The sequence below is a fragment of the Macrotis lagotis genome, chromosome 1 (genome assembly GCF_037893015.1).
Source record: "Macrotis lagotis isolate mMagLag1 chromosome 1, bilby.v1.9.chrom.fasta, whole genome shotgun sequence".
NCBI classification, from domain to species: Eukaryota; Metazoa; Chordata; class Mammalia; order Peramelemorphia; family Peramelidae; genus Macrotis; species Macrotis lagotis.
In genome coordinates this window covers 800,795,149-800,814,178 of record NC_133658.1, presented here as the reverse complement: position 1 = coordinate 800,814,178, position 19,030 = coordinate 800,795,149, and the positions used below count along the sequence as shown (strand labels likewise).

At 43.4% G+C, this 19,030-nt stretch overlaps 1 protein-coding gene across 11 annotated transcripts in view; it reads left to right on the top strand.

Annotated features, from left to right (window-relative positions):
* The window catches only part of GDPD5 (glycerophosphodiester phosphodiesterase domain containing 5), a 168,552-nt gene that overhangs the window by 42,051 nt on the left and 107,471 nt on the right, over nucleotides 1-19,030 (top strand). For 6 of the 11 annotated variants that reach the window (XM_074216889.1, XM_074216898.1, XM_074216897.1 and 3 more), the window contains one exon: nucleotides 17,605-17,756. The exons of 1 other annotated variant lie outside the window; for it this stretch is intronic. The gene's annotated coding sequence lies outside the window, so the exon portion shown is untranslated. Of the gene's footprint in view, nucleotides 1-2,814; nucleotides 2,983-16,099; nucleotides 16,263-17,604; nucleotides 17,757-19,030 lie in introns of those variants that run through there. 4 more of the 11 variants (XM_074216893.1, XM_074216890.1, XM_074216896.1 and 1 more) reach the window with 3 other exon arrangements.

Sequence of the window (19,030 nt, the reverse complement as noted above, 5' to 3'; positions counted from 1 at the left end):
AAAGTGCCTTAGAACATAGAAAGTCAGGGCAGCTAGGTGGCCTAGTGGATAGAGCACCGGCCTTGGAGTCAGGAGTACCTGGGTTCAAATCTGGTCTCAGACACTTAATGACCTAGCTGTGTGGCCTTGGGCAAGCCACTTAACCCCATTTGCCTTGCAAAAAAAAAAAACATAGAAAGTCAGAGCTGGGAAGAACCTTGGAGTATAGAATATTGGAGCTGGAAGGTTCCTTTAGACTTAGAATAGAGCCAGACCAAACCTGTGATTCCTTAGGAGGAAATGGCCTAAACCAGTACAGACTTGCCCCTTCTTGGTGGTCTTAGAGAGTTGCCTAGATCGCTGAGAAGAGGAAGGGGCTTGCCTAGGGTCCCCTCTAGGATGTATCAGAAATGTGCCCATGGGAGGTGGTCCATCCATTTCTCTGTGGGAGGTTGTGCTGTAGATCTCCAGATCCTCCCTAGAGCTAAGATATGGTTTGAAGCTCCTAAGAATAGAAAAGCTTTTGGAGACTTAAGTATCAGACTGATCTTATCAGACATCATCAGCCCTGTCTCATGGGATCTTATTAACTCAGATTAGTGGAAGGCCTGAAATCTCCTTCAAAACCAGGCTGGGGCAGAGGCCAGAGGGAAAGAGTGTGAAATGTGTACAGGACTTAGAGAATGCGTGTAGAGGATGGAGGAGGAAGAGGATGAGGAGATCTCTCTGGGGCTGTCCCTTGGAGAGGCCTCTGTGGTTTCTAGGCCTCTGTATACATATATCACATGCACTCACGGTGTTGTTGCAGTTTGCTTCCCAAGCAACAAGGCTCTCACTGGGGATGTATCAGAGACTTAACTTTACTTATGTCTTTCCTGAGGGAAAGTCACTATTGCCAAAATAATACAGGGGTGGTGGGGGGAGGGGGAAAGGGATGAGAATCTCAGTAATTAAACATAATGTAATAAATTGATTTAAAAGGAAGATCATAGTCCCTCTGCCATCTACACTGGTGTGACTGCACCTGGAAGTCTGTCTCATCAGATAATGAGCATCCTATTATTGAGGTATCATCTGAATATTAATAGCTGACATTTCTCTAGGGCTAAAATTTACAGTGCATTTTCCTTCCAATAATGCTGTCCTGTGAGATAGGAATAAAGGATTAAAATAAAGGGAGGAAAAAAGTATTTATTACATACCTGTGTAATAAATGTGCCAGACACTGTGTTTTAAGCACTTTACAAATATCTCAGTTTATCCACACAACAACTCTGGGAGTTAGAGGCTAATAATATCCCCATTTTACAGTTGAAGAAGCTGAGGTGGAAGGGAGTTGCCAAGACACATAGATAGTCAGTGTCTAAGTCTGGATTTGAATTTAGGTCTTTGTAGTGTACAACTCAGCTGCCTCTAATTATGCCTTCACATAATTCAAATTCAAATTTAATTCAAATTCAAATCCCCTTTCAGGGGATTCATTATTCTGACTAATTAGGATCTAGCTGTATTATCTTGTTTGCAGCCCTGTGAAGTGATGCTGTTATTCTCTCCATTTTACAGATGAGAAAAGTTTGGCAGACAAAATAAAGTGACTTACTCAGGGTCACACAGCTTGGAAGTGTCCTAGGCCACATTTGAACTCAGGTCTTCTGACTCTAGGCCTAACCCATTATCCTCTGTGCCACCCAACTGTCTGATAGGGAATGTAAGAATTATTCTCATGGTAGACATGAGCAACATGAGTCAGTGATTTGCCTAGGGTTCCTTAGTGATGAAGTCAGGATTCAAACCCAGGTCCTTTGACTCCAAGACTCCTACCACCCCACAGTTGTTGAGGATGTGCTATGGAGAACAAGAGTTGGCTTCTTAGGACAGCAGTACATAAAAGCTCAAATGTGTCCATTGAATTAGACTTCCCTTCCAGCTACTCATTGAATCATAGATCAGTCAGGTGTTTGTTTTGAAAGGGACCAGAGAAAACATAATATCAGACCTGGAAAGGCCCTTAGGACACAGAATGTCAGAATTCAGAGAGTCCTTAGAAGTCAGATTGTCAGAGCTGGGAGGGTCCTTAGAACACAGGATGTTAGAACTGGTTAGAATGCAATGTCAGAGCTGGGAGATGGGTCCTTAGAACACAGAATGTCAGAGATGGGTGGGCCCTTGGAACACAGTATGGATAGAGAGCTGGGAGGGATGATAGGACACTGAATGTCAGAGCTGGGTGAGGCCTTAGGATATCCCAGATGAAAGAGACTGTCATCTGGTCCAACCTCTAACCTGACAGAACTTGACCTAGATAAAGCATATATATATATATATATATATATATATATATATGTGTATATATGCTTTATTTATATATATATATATGTTTATTATTGGAGAAGAACAGAAGTTTAGAACTTGGTCTACTTGGCTCACACAGTGTTGGTCTTAGTATAGACTGAAATGCTGCCAGCTGACTTTGGGAACAATTACCCTTTTCTTTCTTGCTTGTCAGCATTGACTCTCTAGCTCTGTTCTTTGTGAAACTCAATTAGCCTTCTCAATACTTCTCTCTCAACCTACCTTTCTCTTCCCCTGGAAAATGAGACTTCTGTGGGAAGAAAGCAGCTGGGGTTTGGACCTAGATATACCATATCAGTCTGGCTTCCTGGGGACAAGTTAGACTCTGGGCCCTATCCCCAGGGTGATCACACTAATGGCCTTCAATCAGAATTTTGGAATCTGAACATTAAAGGAACCATAGAATGTATGGAAGGAAGTCTTCAGAGTATCAGAGCTGGAAACAATCTTAGAAGTCCTCTCTCTGATGACTTCATTTTACAGACAAGGAAACTAAGACCTGGAGAGGGACTTCAAAGTATCAAAGCAAATCAGTGAGAGATCTGGGACAGAAATTCCAAACTGGAGAAGTTGGTGATGCAGTGCTCCAATTTGTCCCCTGATGATAGGGAAGTTGAGGAAGATATTCAGTAAGAAACCTTGGCAAAGAAGGTATGTGGGGAATTATAGTATCAAGATTTAGAACTGGAAAGTACTTTATGGGAAACTGAAGTCCAAGGAGGTCAAGTGACTTGACTAGGGTCATACAGGTTATGTCTGAGAAGACATTTGAATACAGGTGTTTTGATTCCAGATCCTGTACTCTCCCTATTACCACCAGATGCCTCTCTTGGGGGGGGGGGGTAGCTAACAAAATATGCGATGTTGAGTGCATTTATTTGCTTTGCTGATCCACTCATGAAGCAGTGGTTTGTGAAGAGAAGGGGAATCCTGGAGGTTTCCTTGGGACTGGTCTTTTGACTTGAAAGGACACCTTCCATGATTAATATGGATCTATGTTTCACAGGGTTATACATGTATAGCTTATTTTACATTGCTTCCATCAGGGGAGGGGCGAGAGAAAGAAGGCAGGGAGAAATCAAAAGGATTTAACAATGTTTGCATCTTACTAAATCTCTGCTTCTTTGATTGGGATGCTGGAAGGGGTGGGGATAGAGTAAGAGGATGGGAAGAGTTCAAGGGAAGAGCATCTGTTCTGATCTGACTTTACTACATCTAATTTGGATGGTATAATAGGAAAAATATTAGGTTCTGAGCCGGGGAGCTGCAGTTGAGTGTAAGTGCTGGCTCTTTTCTTTACAAGATCAAGTTATTTGACTTTTCCTAAGCCTCAGTTGCCTCATCTGTAAAATGGAGAAGATGCTTGGTAAATCTTAAAAGACATTGGTAAATCTTAAAAGACATTGTTATCTCCTCCTACTACTCTCTCCCTATGAATATTCTCCCCATTTTCTATTTGTTGACATCTTATCCTTTATAGGCCATCAGAAACAAAACCTCTGAGAAGCCTTCTCTGATTCTCCCAACTCACAGCTCTGAGGGCTCATGTCATAATCTGCCTGGCATTGGAATTGTTTGTGTCTATCTTGTTTCTCCCTTCCATGGCCTCTCCTACCGAAACTCTGAGCTTTTGAGGGTCAAGGGCCAGTTCATCTTTATCTCTGTATTTCTAGTAAATGTTTGTTGAAAGAATGAAGTGATTCTCAAAGAATCCCACAATTAAAATCATCTTATGAGTCACAGGGTTCAGGGGATTCAGAGAACCTGGGCTCAAAGGTGAGCCCTGCAATTGCCACATCTGTGACCTAAGTTATGCCAATTCCCATGGCATCCTAGTAGGTTTATCACAGCGCAGGAATTACTTTCCCAGAACCAGAAAGACCACATAGTTTCAGGATAACCTGGGGCGGGGGGGGGGGGGGGGAGAGGGAATGATGTCAGTACCTCTTTTGCCTGCCCTTGACCTAAACCTTTTGATTGTGCTCTTTCACTTTCAGGGAGCAGGCATCTCAGAGTCATTTAATCACTTAATATATTGGCTTTTTCAAAGATATAACAAGAACAAAAATATAACTATTTCCCTTAATACATTTCCCCATAGCATTGGTGTTGCCAGCTATTTGGCACAGAGGATAGAGCCCTGGGTCAAGAGTTTGGAAGACCTAAGTACTATACAGATTGAGCCACTTACTAGCTGTGTGACCCAGGCAAGACACTTCAGATCTTTCTGCCCCGGTTTCCTCAACTATAAAATGGGGATAAAAATAATTTTGAATAATATTGATTCAGGATTGTTGTGAGGATCACATGAGATATTATTTGCAAGATGTAATGTACATAGAAGGCACTTAATATATTCCTTCCTCCCTTTCTTTCTCCCTCCCTCCTTCCCTTCTTTCCTTGCTCCCTCCTTTGTTCTCTCCCTCTCTTTTTTTCCTTTCTTCCTCCCTTCCTTGCTTTCTCACTCCCTTCTCTTTTTCCTCCCTCCCTCCCTTCCTTCCTTCTTTCCTTCCTTCCTTATAGTAATGTCATTTTGGTCTGCTTCAATAACGAAGGACAAGACTTAACCAACTTTGCTTCCTTCCTTCCTTGCTTGCTTCCTTCCTTTCTCCCTCCTTTCCTTTCTCTCTCCCTCTCTTTCTTCATGTCTCCCTCCTTTCTTTCATGACTCACTTCCAGAGTTGATGCTAGGTAACTCCACTGAGCTGGAATCCTGCTCCTTGGGGCATCAGTACTGGGCTCTCTATATACTCAACCTGGGCTCAGTTTCCCTACCTTTTGAAACTGGGTCAGAAACCCCATCCCATGAGTGATAGAATCTCCGAGATTCTTCAAAAGTGAATATGGCAAAGAGCAGGCAGAAGCTGATAGTCCTTTTTGAATACCTTTGAAGGAAAAGGGTCTCCTACCCATCCCATGGCTAGCTGGTCAGAACCAGTTATGTAAAGTCCATTTATGCTCAATAATCTCTTTCCAAGACCCTTACCTAAGATGTCATAATGATGGTAACCCATTGTCCTCCACTTAGAAAAAGTATCTATTGAGAAATTGATAATAAATACACATGTATGAGACCCCCATTCCACCAGGTTATCACACTTTCTAACTAGGGATCCAGGTGTTTTACAAAACCTTTGAAGCTAAGTTAGCAAAAGTAATATACTTGTGTCCTAAGTTGACTTGTTATGGGACTGGTAGAGGAGGAAAGATCAAAGTGTTTGAGATGGTTTGCCCTGAGTTCATTTACATGTGCTTTTTATACTGTTTTGGATAATGCAGACCCTATTCTCCTTCTCTATCCCACAACTCTTGATCCTTCTCCCCTCAGATTCCATATCTTGCCCCCACCCCCTCATACTGCTTGACAGATTGAGAGTTGGCTTTGACTAAGCCAAGACTGGGAAGTCCTGGGGGGTGGGGGGGAGGTCTTGAAGACCACTGGCTCCCCAGAAGGAAAGGGTTGTCAGTCTTTGAACATTAGAACTTAGAATGCCAAATCTGGAAGATATTTTATCTTTCAAGTCAAGAAATATTTGCTAAATATCTTTCATGTAAAGACTTGGCTAGATAGAGGAATACAAATGTAAGAGCTAGATCTGTTTTTAGGGAATTTAGCATATGATGGAGGAAAGGAAAACCAGAGAGAATGTCATCAGAGAAGAGGACAGATTCAAGTAAAGTGCTGTGAGAATGAGGAAAACATGATCACTTTTGCCTGAGGATATCAGGGAAGGCTTCATGGAGAAGGTCCAGCCTGAGCTGGACTTTGAAGGAAGGAAGGAATTGCAATAGATGGAAACAGGGAAATGAAGTAAGAGTCCAATCCAGACAGTAGGGAGCATCATTAGCAAAGGCCCAGAGAATGAACCAAGGATAGGACAAGCTTGGGGAGATGGAAAGTGATCCAGTCTGAAGTCCAACCAGTGGTGTAGTGGGGAAAAGCCTGAATTTGGAGTCAGGTATTCAGGAAGCAGTTCGACTCCTTGGCTTGGTGGTAGAGGGAACTCTTGTTCAGGGACAAATCAGATCTGATAGCTTCTGAATTTTGCAATACTTTGATATAGAAGGAATAGTCAGAGAAGTAGGAGAATCATGACAGACTAAAGTTATGGAAGTCAAGGGAGGAGAGAGTATCAAGTAGCTTAGGGTGATTTCCTTAATATCCAGTGCTGTGGAAAGGCCAAAAGTGGAAGAGGCCTTAAAATAATCCATTGGATTTAGTAATAATGAAGTTAGGAGAAACAGCTGTGGACTGATGGGATTTGGAAGCTACACTGCAAGCAAGAACTGCGAAGCAAGGAAGTAAGTAGTAAAGAAATGGAGGAAGTGAGTATAGACTCTTCTGTTTTGGTAGAATAGCAATGAAGGGAAAGTGAGAGAGGACAGTAATTAGATGGGATGACAAGGTAAAGGAAAGGAGATTTAGAATCAAGGAGACCTGATCATGTCTCTAGGCCGGGGGAAAGGGAGCCATTGGAGAGAGAGATGGTTTGATGATGCCTGAGAGAGCAAGGAATGATTAATGGAACCAGGTCACCAAGAAGGGGGTATGGTTTAGGGTACAGGTGTCAGGGTTGGCTTTGAAACAAAGGGTCAAGGGAGGAGCTGGATGAATCAGGATTCTCAGAAAAAGTCAGGAATTTATCAGTAAGGAGAAATTCACATTGGATAACCTTAAGAATCTCAGTAAAGGAGGAATTGATTGGGGGTGAGAAGAAGGGAGGTAGGGTATGCTTTTCTCTTCCTTCTCTGTTTTTTGTCAGTGAACTTTTGAGCTTAGAGATCAGCTGGTCCAATCTTCTTATTTTATAGAGGAGGAAGCTGAGATCCAGAGAGAAAGAAAAAGACTGATTGGAGGATAGGGAGTTAAGGATAGACCTCAAGGTCTCAGATTTCCTGCTCCATGGAAGAGGCTGGTATGTAGCAAGGGTGGAAAGAGGAGAAAAGACTCAGAGGACAGGCCCCAAGAACTGTTTTACTGAGAAAGGGAGAGGGTTGGGATTAATCTCTGAGCATGTCAGCTTCGAACAGGGATGGGGGGGGGGGGGGGGAGACAGAGTAAGACCTGATGGAATATCCCCAGTCTCTCCCATAAAGTAGGAGGCTTGAAAGGGCTCTGGATTGTGGACTCTCCCTCTCCCCCACTTCCTCTCAATCTACTCTTGCCTTCCCTGAGAATAGTTTTGAAGGAAGGAATGACTTCCTATGCCAAGGTCCTATACTGGGCTTGGATTCTGGAAAAAGTCTCTTTCAATCAGGTTTGCTGTCTCAGCTCTCTAAAGGAAGCAGAGGGCACACACAAGGGGTGTGTGTGTGTGTGTGTGTGTGTGTGTGTGTGTGTGTGTGTGTGTGTGTGTGTGTGTGAGATACTCAGGGGAGGGGCAGGGAGGTTTGTTTGATAGGTCTTTGGATAAATGTTAAGAATAGAGGATTGAGTTTAGCCACAACTCAGCCTGTACCTATATTATAGGCATAGCTTGGAAGGTGGAGACAGAAGACCTTTGTCTGTCTTTAGGGAACCCTCTAGTAAGTGAGCTAAGACAACCAGAATCCCTTATCTAAAGACACATCCTTATTCTTTGGCCTTAGGGAAAACTCTAATCCTTTACCCTTAAGGAGCATCATTTCTGGGTGGGGAGACAACTTCAGATCACCGGCAATCATTCCCACCAAAATGAGTCTACCAGTTACCTAGAACACAGTCCTGTCTGTCAGTAAATTTCCTGGGCAAAGTGAGTCTTATTGAAATCACAGAGTAGTAATGGTACCATGGAGAGCAAGCGAGAGAAGACCATGTTGTCAAGGAGGGCAAAGAAGCAAGAGAAGATAAGTCCAATCATAATCATATATATTCTGGTGCTGTACTAGAAGGCAGGCTTCCCTGGCTTACCATCCTTACTCAAATACCTAACTCTCTGTGTGACTTTGGACAAATGAGTTCCCCTCTCTGGTCCTTAGATTTCATGATAAAACTAGGAGAATGGACTTCATCTCATGAACTCCTTTGTGGTTATGATATCTCAGCTCTTCTGGGGCATAGAGATGCTCTGAGTTCAGTCAGTGTTTGAGACTAGTCATCCCATGGAGTGATTCAATGGGTCTCTGACCACAAAGCAGAATCAATCATAAAAGTTTTTTGAGATTCATGAATGAAAAATGCTGTGGTATGGAGAGAGGTGGAAATGCTATGGTTAATGCTTATTGGAGTTGGAAGGGAGTGAAGTGGAAGTGAAGTAGAAAGAGTGAAGAACCTTTGAAAGTCATCTAATCCCTTCACCTTTATTCCCAATAAGACCATACTCAGTCCTTCATCTTTGACTGGGCATCATTCTTCCCTTTAAGAGGCAGCTCTGTACAATATGGACAGAGAGCTTTGACATTTTAAAAACTCCATAGATTGTCCAAACTGGAAGGGACCCTAGAACACCTATCTAATGTTAGAGTCTTAGAACATAGGATGTCTAGGCTAGGAGGGGCCTTATAGGATCTCAGAATAAGGAGAGAACTTAGGGATGTAGATTTGGAGGGTCTTGTGAACATAAAATTTGGGGGGAGGGGACCTTAAAACATAGAATGTTCTAAAACTGTGAGGGACCTTAGAGCATAAGACATTAGAGGTGGGAGAGACTGTGAGACATAAAATGTCAGAACTTGGAAGGACTTTAAAACAGGATGGTAGAACTGGGTAGACCCTAGAAACAGAATTTAAGAGGGGAAGGAGACTTAGAACAAAAAAAAATGTCACAGCAAGCAAGGACTTAAACATACTTTAGTCCTCTTTTATTTTATAGGGGTCCAAATTGAGATCTAGAGAGTCTGAAGTTACCTAACCAAGATCATACAACCAAGAGGGAGCAGAATTGGGATATGAACACAAGGGACTTAGATCAGACTGTCAACCTGGAGGTGATCTTGGTTCTAGCCCCTTCATTATTCAGATGTGGAAATTCAGAGGGATTCAGAGAGATGAAGGCTTTGTCCAAGAACACAGAGTTAGGAGTACCCCCTCTGAAGGTTTGCAGTCCATTTTGGGAGAGCTTGCCTCGGTAAGAAGTTTTTCCAATGCTTTAATGCATTGCCCCTGGTTCTGCCCCCCTGGAGGCAAGCTGAAAGAATTTCATTCTTTTCACAGGATGATTGGGCCTCTCATTTTACAGAGGAAACCTAAGGCCTAGACAACAGCTTGTCCAAAATTACATCCTCATGAGTCAGTGGTGGACCTAAGACTCCAACCCTGATCTCTTGACTCCTGGACCTAGGGCTGGCTCCAAAGGTCTTTCAGGGTGTGGCTTCTTCTGATGAAAAGTTCAGTCCACTCCATTTGAGTGAGTCCGACCAGAAAGACTGGCTGACTTAGGCTGCTTTCCTGACAAGCAGCCAGTTTTATAGCCTAGTGTCTTTGTTTATATTTGAAGTGTCCGCCAGCTTTCAGAATGAGGGAACCACCCCTGTTCATGTGGATAGACCAAAACAGCCTCCCAAGCCAAAAAGAAAGAATTTATGGGAATCGTTTGCCAGGGTCACATAGAAGAAAAACCCTGGAGCCCCCGTCAGAACCTACCACATTTGATAGACCTCAGTTTCCTCCTCTATAAAATGGAACTAATCACAGACCTTGTATTCTCTAACTCATAGGGCTATTATGAGAAAAATATCCTCTTAGCCTTAATGAAGGAAAGAAATGGGAGATTTATTATTATTATTGTTTTCATTTTGGGGGTTACTTTAAAAGTGGAAACTGGATCTGTGATTTGACTCCTACCTATGCAAGTTGGCAGTTCTCTGAGTTTCCTAGAGCTTAGGGTGGACAAATTACACCCCCAGAACCCTCCTAGATTGTTTTTGTACCATTAGTAGGCTAATTTTTCAAATAAAGTTTTTTTTATATTTAAAAACATAATGCTATTCAGCTGACATCACTGCCCCCCTACATGTCACTTGTCCAGGGTATCACACAGCTAATAAGTGTTAGGAGAGAAACTCATTTGGGAGTTAGCTTCAAGACCAGCTACTCTATCCACTATTCTTGACTGCTTGTCATTATTGTTTTTGCCTTTTGTTCTAAAAGAAGACCATGACATTAGGGAGGTGATGCCATGACAAGTAAATGAATTAGATTGGAGTGGGGGGGGGGGTGCTGTGCTAAGTCACCAACCTCAATTTCTCTTGCAGTCATCTTGATCTAGTGGCCAGATATGAATTAGGATGACTGGAGATGGCCCTGGATGTGAGTCATTCAGGGTTCAGTAACTTGACCAAAGTCACACAGCTAGCAAGTGTCAAGTGGATTTGAACTCAGGTCCTCCTGACTTCAGGGCCGGTGCTCTATCCATTGTGCCACCTAGTTGCCCATGCTAGCCAAGTCTAGGTTGGATCTAATCCTTAATGGATTTTACAGGGTTTTTTAAGGCATAATAGCCCCAAGATTATCTCTGACCTCCCCTCCTCCTCTTCCTACTATGCAGATACTCCTTCCCCAAACCTGTTTTTTAAGTACTTTGGATTAATGACTTCATCAACAGTTTGCTTGTATATATTGATTTAAGGTTTTTCAAAGCAATTTCAAAGCAATTTACCTCCCTTGAACTTCACAATTAATTCTGTGAAGAAGGTGCCATAATTCTCATTTTATGGGTGGTAACATCAAGGTTAACTTTGTCAGACTTGTCAATGTCTGAGGTAGAATTTGAATTCAGATCTTCCTGTCTCCCGGGTCTAGTGTCACCTTCATGCTCTCACATTCATTAAAATGGATATTTCTCCTCTCTGGACAGATCCCACCCTTTCAAACCTTCTTCCGAATTTGTATGAGATGGTATAGTGATGAGAGGAAGGCTCTAGTCTGCCTCAGCTTCTATTTCTTCATTCATAAAATGGGGATCCCAACAATTGCTTCTTCTCAAGGGTTTTTCTGAGTACCAGATAAAGTCATGAGTGTAAAACGTACTGGCTACTCTTGTTATTATGGGATGATAGAGTCTAAACCTACCCTACCCTTCCTGGGGGTTATGTCAAGTGATGGCATGTTAAGTGAGGTGCTCTGCATGAGTGATGGCAGTGACTTTTCTGACCATTTTTCTCCTCAGTCTGCAAGGAGTTCTTCCTCTATTGCTTTGAATATTGGATATCCCAAAAGTCGGACTGCATTTTAGAGCTTGAATATTTTTCATGCTCATGCCACACCTGGACTGCCTCTCAATTATCCCGTCCTCTCATGGCATGATTGATAGATTAATGGAGGCTTCCCCTCTTTTATGTACATTATCTCCCCTTATTAGACTGTGAGCTCTTTTAGGGCAGGGACTTTTTTTTAATGCCTTTCTTTTGTCTCCATTTCCCTACACAGTTCCTGGAACCCAATGAACAATTTGATTGATTGTCCTTGATGTTATTATTTGCACCACTTCCTAAGAAGAAGTTGTCATTAGTGACATGCTACAGTCTTTATATAGCCACCATGTTTCTCTCCCTTTGGGTCGTCACTAAATTTTTATTAAATGCCCACTCTGTATTAGTCATTGTGCTAAGCTCTGGAGAGAAAAATGTGGAGGGGGAAAAAGACACCCTGACCTCAGGTTGTTTAACAATCTAATAGGGGAAGATAATACATAAAAGGAAGGTCAAAAAGGTGGGAGAAGGGGTAGCTAGGTGGCACAGTGTATAGAGCACCAGCCCTGGAGTCAGGAGTACCTGAGTTCAAGTACAACCTCAGACACTTTTTATTTACCTAGTTGTGTGAGTGTGGGCAAGTCTTTTAACTCCATTGCCTTGCTATTAAAAAAAAAGGTAGGGGAGAGAGGGAGGGAGGGAGAGAGAGAGAGAGAGAGAGAGAGAGAGAGAGAGAGGAAGGAAAAGTAGCTGGGGTGAACAGCCAGGTGGGAAATGAAAAGCCAGGTGATTGCCCTCCTTGAATGGCATTTTGGGGAAGAGTTCTCTACTCCCCTTCTGATCATAGGGGTCCTAGAAGCAGAGGGTACTGATGTGGTGTGAGTATCAAAGCTAAAGTGGCTTGTAGTATGCTGAAGTTCCTTGGGATCATGTTAGAAAATTCCAGAGCAGTGGGGCAATTGAGTAAATGAGATCACACCTGTAAAGCACTTGGTAAAATTTTCAAGCACTGCAAATTCTTAATCTTATTAAGGTGGCACCCCCAATTCATAGCCTATGGACAGTCCTCCACCCCAACTCCTGATATTGCCAGAATCTTCCTTGATGACATTCCTAAGACATTTCTTGGAAGCTTCCAGGGATAGAAAACTCACCATCTCCCAAGTTGGCCTTATCTATTTTTGGATGACTCCAATAGTTAGGAATTTTTTCTTTGTATGGCACCTCAAATCTGTTTTGCTTCAGTTTCTATCCTTTACTCCTAGATCTAGAATCAAGCTGAAAAAAAGCTGAACCTTTGTTCAAAATACAGCCACACAAATATTCCAAAAACAGGGATCACACCCCCCCCAGGATGTTTCCTCCAAGCATATCATCCTCAGTCTCTTCTGCTGTTTCTCAAATGCTGACCCTCCTGATGACCGTGATTCTTTTACATCATTCTGCCAGTTATCCTTTCTTCTGTCAGTTGCTTTCCTAAAACACCAGCACTTAGTTTGATATTCCAGGAATCAGGTAAGAAAGGAATTGATGGTAAAACATCTGTTGCCTCTCCTGATCATGCCCTTTACTTTTCAACACTACCGTAGCTTTGCGTAAACATTTTTTTTTTTGAGTGATGAGTGCTCAGTAGGAATATGAGATTAAATTCTGGGTCTCAAAAATATCTAGCATAGAAAACATCTCGGGGAAGTCTTCTTCTCTCCAGCTAGCTGATGACCCACTGGGTTTGAGGTTCTACCAGACCTAGACCCGATATCTTCTTTCACTGAATAATTGTACAGTGGCGGCACATGAACAGAGCACTGGACCTGGAGGGAGAAAGACCTGTTTAAATTCAGCCTCCAACACTGTGTGACCTAGGCTAAGACAGTTCACCTTCATCTACCACACTTCCCTTATCTGTAAAATGGGGATAATAATAACACCTGAATAAGTCATTCAGTACCTTTGGACTCCAATGTTCCCATTTCTCAAATGGCCCAAAGGTACTGAGTGACTTATTCAAGACTGTACAATAAGTTAGTGTTAAAGCTGTGATTTGAGTCGTTTCCTCCAATTTCTAATGAAGTGTACTTACCATCACACTCTATTGCCTTTCTATAGTGGATAGTGTGATCTGGCTTTCAAGTCAGAAAGGCCTAGGTTCAAGTCCTGCCTCTGATACATACTAGTCATGCGACCCTTTATCTCTCAATGCCAGACAGCTCTCTTTAGATTATAAGGTGCCATCTTGCATGGATAGAAGGAACTAGGAGTTCCTTATACTAAGTCTTAGATATGGTCCACAAAGAAAGGAAGTGATTAATTTATCAAGGAAAATTTGTTTCCAGACCTAACGCCACCATTCACCAGCAATCTTTGGGAAAACTCTAAGCCTTATTTTTCACTTCTATCCCAATACAATCCCAGGTCCAGACCCTATTCCTATTAGGGAAGTTTAAGAGCAAGGGTAGACTATATCACCTTGGATACATATTGATAGTGATCCCGGGCAAGTCATTTAATCTTTTGTATTTCCAAACAGCTCTCTAGTTTTGTTTTCAATAAATTTTTATTGTTATCTGTTGTTTTTGCATCACCTAAATTTTCCTTTTATCTCTCCCATACCTCTTCAGAGAGAACCATCCAATATCATATTTTTAAGTCCCAGAACTGATGCTGAACTGTAGTGAGTGAACTCAAGAAGTCTTCACTAGTGGCTCTCTCCATCCCTAGGAAATCATGGCATATGAAGGATGATCTGGTTTCCAGTACTAACTGCCCTCCACTGCAACCTTTTGGAAAGTGGCCCCTTCTGTCTAAGTCTTATGTCCTCTTTTGTAAAATGAAGTTGATAATAATTCTCCCTACCTATGTTATAAGGTAGTTGTGAAGGTCAGATGAGAAAGTGAGTATGGAAAGCACCTCTGGAAATGGAAAGAGCAGAAGACTGACCCACTCAGGCAAGTTTCTTGAAAAAAGTGGCGAGTTTCAATGACCTGGTATCCATCAGTCATGTTAGACATACATGATGACTATTTGAGCTTTAGAGATGGAAGAGACCCTCAAGAAGTTTATTTGGTCCAGTCCGCTCATTTTTTTGAAGGAAGAAACTAACCCAGGCAGGGTTAAGTGATTTGCTTAGATAGCAAACAGACACTACTGTTGTTTTACAAATAGACCTTTTTGTCAGGGATGGGAGAACCCCTAGGTAAGGCCAGCATCCTGTCCTCAGATGTAATTGTTCTTCCCTTGACAGGAAATCTGTGATCTCTGTGGCCAGGCTTAAATATTGATGTATAGGGGTGGCTAGGTGGCATAGTGGATAAAGCACCGGCCTTGGAGTCAGGAGTACCTGGGTTCAAATCTGGTCTCAGACACTTAATAATTACCTAGCTGTGTGGCCTTGGGCAAGCCACTTAACCCCATTTGCCTTGCAAAAACCTAAAAATATATATATATATATTGATGTATAATCCTTGTAAATCTTCAATCTTCAAGCTATTTTTTTAGAGTGAGTCATTAGTCAGGGCTGGGTTGGGCGGTCCAATTTCTCCATCCAAATTGGGTCCCTCCCCCAACTGGAATATATGCTAAGTTCCAGGAGAGTTTAAGGAGTAGATGGAATGTCCAGAGAAGGGCAGTCAAGATGGGGAAGGGCCTTAAGTCTGTATTGAGACACACACACACACACACACACACACACACACACACACACACACACACACGAGAGAGAGAGAGAGAGAGAGAGAGAGAGAGAGAGAGAGAGAGAGAGACACATAGAGAGACATAGAGAGAGAGAGAGGGAGAGAGACACACAGACAGGGAAGAAAGGAGGAAGAGAGAGATGGAGACACAGAGGAAGGGAGGAAGGGAGGGGGAGAGAGAGAGAGAGGAAAGGAGAAGTGAGTACAGGAGCTGTCCCTTAATGTATATACACAGGCAGATTCTGTCAGACTTTTCTTTGATGTGTGGAATGCCCCTCTCTCCACTGCGCCAGGAGCCCATCCTTAGTACAGCTGCCCCATCTAAATTACCTCCCCCAGATTTCAGAGCTCTATAATGCTACAGACATCCACACTGTTAGAGTCTGTCTTTTGGCTACACTATGTTCCATCTCTTGTCTCGGATGCTTTCTCCCTCCAGATCTCAGTCTCCTGGATTCCCTGGCCCTCCTTCAGAAATTAGCTCAAACCCACTCCTCTACAGGAAGCCTTTCCTAGTCCTCCCAGCTACTAGTGCCGTCTCCTCTAAACATCGTGTTTACTGTTTGTTTGTATTTTGTACAGGTTGTTTCACAGCTCCTTGAGGACAGGCATGATTTATTTCCCTTTTGTTTTTGATTCCCAGCTCTTAGCTCAGAGATTGGCTTACATATAATTAATGCTCATTGATGGATTGCATAGGATTGATTCTACAGTGAGTCATTAGCAGAGCTGGGCCACAAACGTGGGGTCCTTTGCCTCTTGGGCCATGGATCTTCATGGAGCAGATGGGACGGTAGCTGAACCTCAGTTACAGAGTGAGGCAAAGACAAGCATTCTTGCAACCTCACCTTCACTGAGGGCTGTTCGTTTGCTTTTTTGTACTCCTGTAGGAGGTGGAAGTGTCAGTAATTGGGCATGAGGATGGGAGGTGGGGTGTTTGAGGGGAGCGGGGCTATTTCCTGTCTGCTCTTAGGGCTTCCTTTAGTTGACTCACTGACTCTCAACTGGGCCTTGCAGGCAGTGGGAGCCAGGGTTCACCCCGATCTCAGAAGTACTGATCCCCTTTGCTGTTCCAGGAGCACCTGCCTCTGAATTCAGCTGGGAGGCCCAGAAAGGGCCAGGTTAGGCCTCCCTGTATGTTTTGTTCTCTTGTGTTTCTGTTCTCCCTCTGTCTTTTTCTCCCTATCTCCCCCTGTCCTCTCTCTCCTGCCTTTGGACATCTTTGGCTTCATATGCTAGTCTGCCTTCTAGATTTCTTTGACTGGTACATTCCTCCATCTCTATATGGCTGTGTCCAATTTAGAACTGGATCCACTCCGGGGTGTCACTGTCCATTTCTGTGTCTGTTGTCCGTATGCTTTTCTCTTGAACATCTCTACCAGTCTCAAGTTATCTGTCTTTAATCTCTCTCCCGCTCTGGTTTTGTTGTCCTTGCACCCATGAGTGTCTGTCTGCCTTCAGTTATCTACATTTCCTATCTCTTTCTAACCTTGGGTCTGTCATCCATCTGCTTTTGTGTGTCTTTGCCTCTGGGTTTCCCCTATTCTTGTCCTTTCCTGTTTCTGTCTGAAGCTTCAGAGGACAAGAGTAAATAACATCCTCTCCTACCCCCTACCCCTACAGATGGGGCTTCTGGACAGCCCTTCCTTTTCCATCCCCTCATCCTCTATGAAGAGCACTTTGGCAGAAGGAGCCCCCCACCGCATCCTGGGATCTGACTCTCCCTCCCCCATCTCATGTGTGGGAAGGAGTTGGTCGTGGTTCCCCATTGCCCCACTTCACCCTGGCTTGCTGAGAGTGAGGGGGGCCAGGAGCTGTCGATGAGTCACCCACACATTACCCTCCACCGCTAGACTCTTAGTAATATAATTGCAGTGTCCTAGTTCTTCCCCTTCCCTCTCCTCCTCCCTCCTTCTCATTCCTGTTTCCCTCTGTTCTTCCTCTTCCAATTCCTCTTTCAGACTTTTCCTCCCCAGTTTCATTTTCCTGGTGTTTCTCCTCCCCCACCCCACCTTTTCCCTTCTTGCCTGGGTCCAAGGGCAGCAATGTAACAGGTTTCACTGACCAGCTCGAGAAGTGGGTTGCAAACAGCTGGCGAAGGGAACTTGACTAGGCAGGGGCATCAATAACAGCCTTCCCTCCTTCCCTTGGGCCCCGCACCTGTCCCCCAGGGGAGTCTGGAGCATAGCCCTGAACGGAGTATGCCAGCTAGATAGGAGGTACTGGGGCCCCAGATTCATTGACCAGCTCCTGGGCTGGAGACTGAATGTATTTGTATCTTTTCAGTGTTATGTGTAGTTATGTAGTTTGGTGTGGACCACCTTTGTAGCTTTGTCTGCCAGTCAGGTATGTGGATTGTTGTCTGTGTGTTGGTGTGTTTGGGAAGATTTGAGTGCTTTCATCATTTCCCTTGCTTGTATGGGGGCAGGCAGTATTTGAATGACCCATGTCTATTTGCCTTCTTGCTCCCCTGCAGTGTTGCTGTGAGGTGGCTGTGCCCCTTGGAGAGGAAGTATCTGTGGGCAGCAGGACTTTGGACAACAGCTGGGACAGACCTTCCTACAAGTACATTTGAGAGCTGCCTCAGGAGTCCTCAGACCTGTTATTCAGGGACCTTCCTGCATTAAGGTCCGTACATGGGAAGGGGAACAGCCACATTATGGGTGACCCTCAATGGACATAGCTAAGATCATGTGGGAGATAGGATGGAAAGAGACATGGAGACAGATTTAGTCCAATGTATAGAAAAATATGCTAAAAGGCAAATCTCATGTATACAGAGAATCACCAGAAGGTGTAAACCACTGTCCATGGAAATCTGCAGAGATTGTAGGACTTCTTATCAGGAATCTTAAATGTTGGTTGAATTAAACTGAAACATTTGAAGGGCTGTCAGGTGAATAGGGAAATGACTTGTTTTGCCTGGTCCCCATGAAAAGAGCTAGGATCAAAATGGGGAGTTACAGAGGGGAGGATTAAAGTTCATTATAAAGAAAGACTCAATAAAAGTTAGCAATGGTAGAATAGGTTGTATAAGAAAGTAATGAGTTCTCCTGTCAGTTCAATTCCAGTGGAGGCTGAATGGAAGATGATTCAACCAGGATGTTGTAGATTCTTGCCCTGGTGTGGGTTGGTCTGAATTCTCTTTCAGGGCTAAAAATGTGATCATTTCATCCCTGAGATTCTGTGCTTAGAGAGGCCTTCTATCCTGGCAGAAGTGGATTTGAAGGTAGGAGATCGACTCTGGCATGTATTGCTACACAGCCTTGTCACCTTGAGTGAGTCAGTCTCTATGGACTAGAAAAATGGGAGCAGAGAGGATATGCTAGTGTCTGTGATTTTTCAACAAGCCTCAGTTTCTTTCTCCAGAAAATGAAAGGGTTGGTACTCAAATAGCCAGGTGACTCTATGGATAGAGTGTTTGGACCGGAATACAAATCTGGCCTCACATATTGCCTAGCTATGTGACTGGGTAAGTCACTTCACTTTTTATCTCATTTTCCTCATCTGCCAAATGGAAATCCCAGAGTGGTGGTGAGGATCTAATGAGGTAATATTTGAAAAGGGCTTAATAGTGACTGCCACATAAATACTTGTTTCCTTCACCTTTTAACTGATCTTGGTGATCTTTTGGTATTTTCTCCCAAAGGATGCTTCTTCTATCTCTGACAATTGTGAGTGGTGAGATGGTCCATCTAGCCTTCAGATTAAGGTGGGAGGGATGGGCTTTGTTTTGGAGACTTCTCTCCGGCCTCAGGCTTCCTGACAATGTCTACACTGACTTACAGTGGGAAGGACTCTTGTTTTGGGGCAGAGCCAGTTCTATGGAGCTGACCCCATAATTAGTCTCCCTGGGACTGAGATAAGGCAGCTCTGTGTGTGGCTTTGCAAATATACATGTA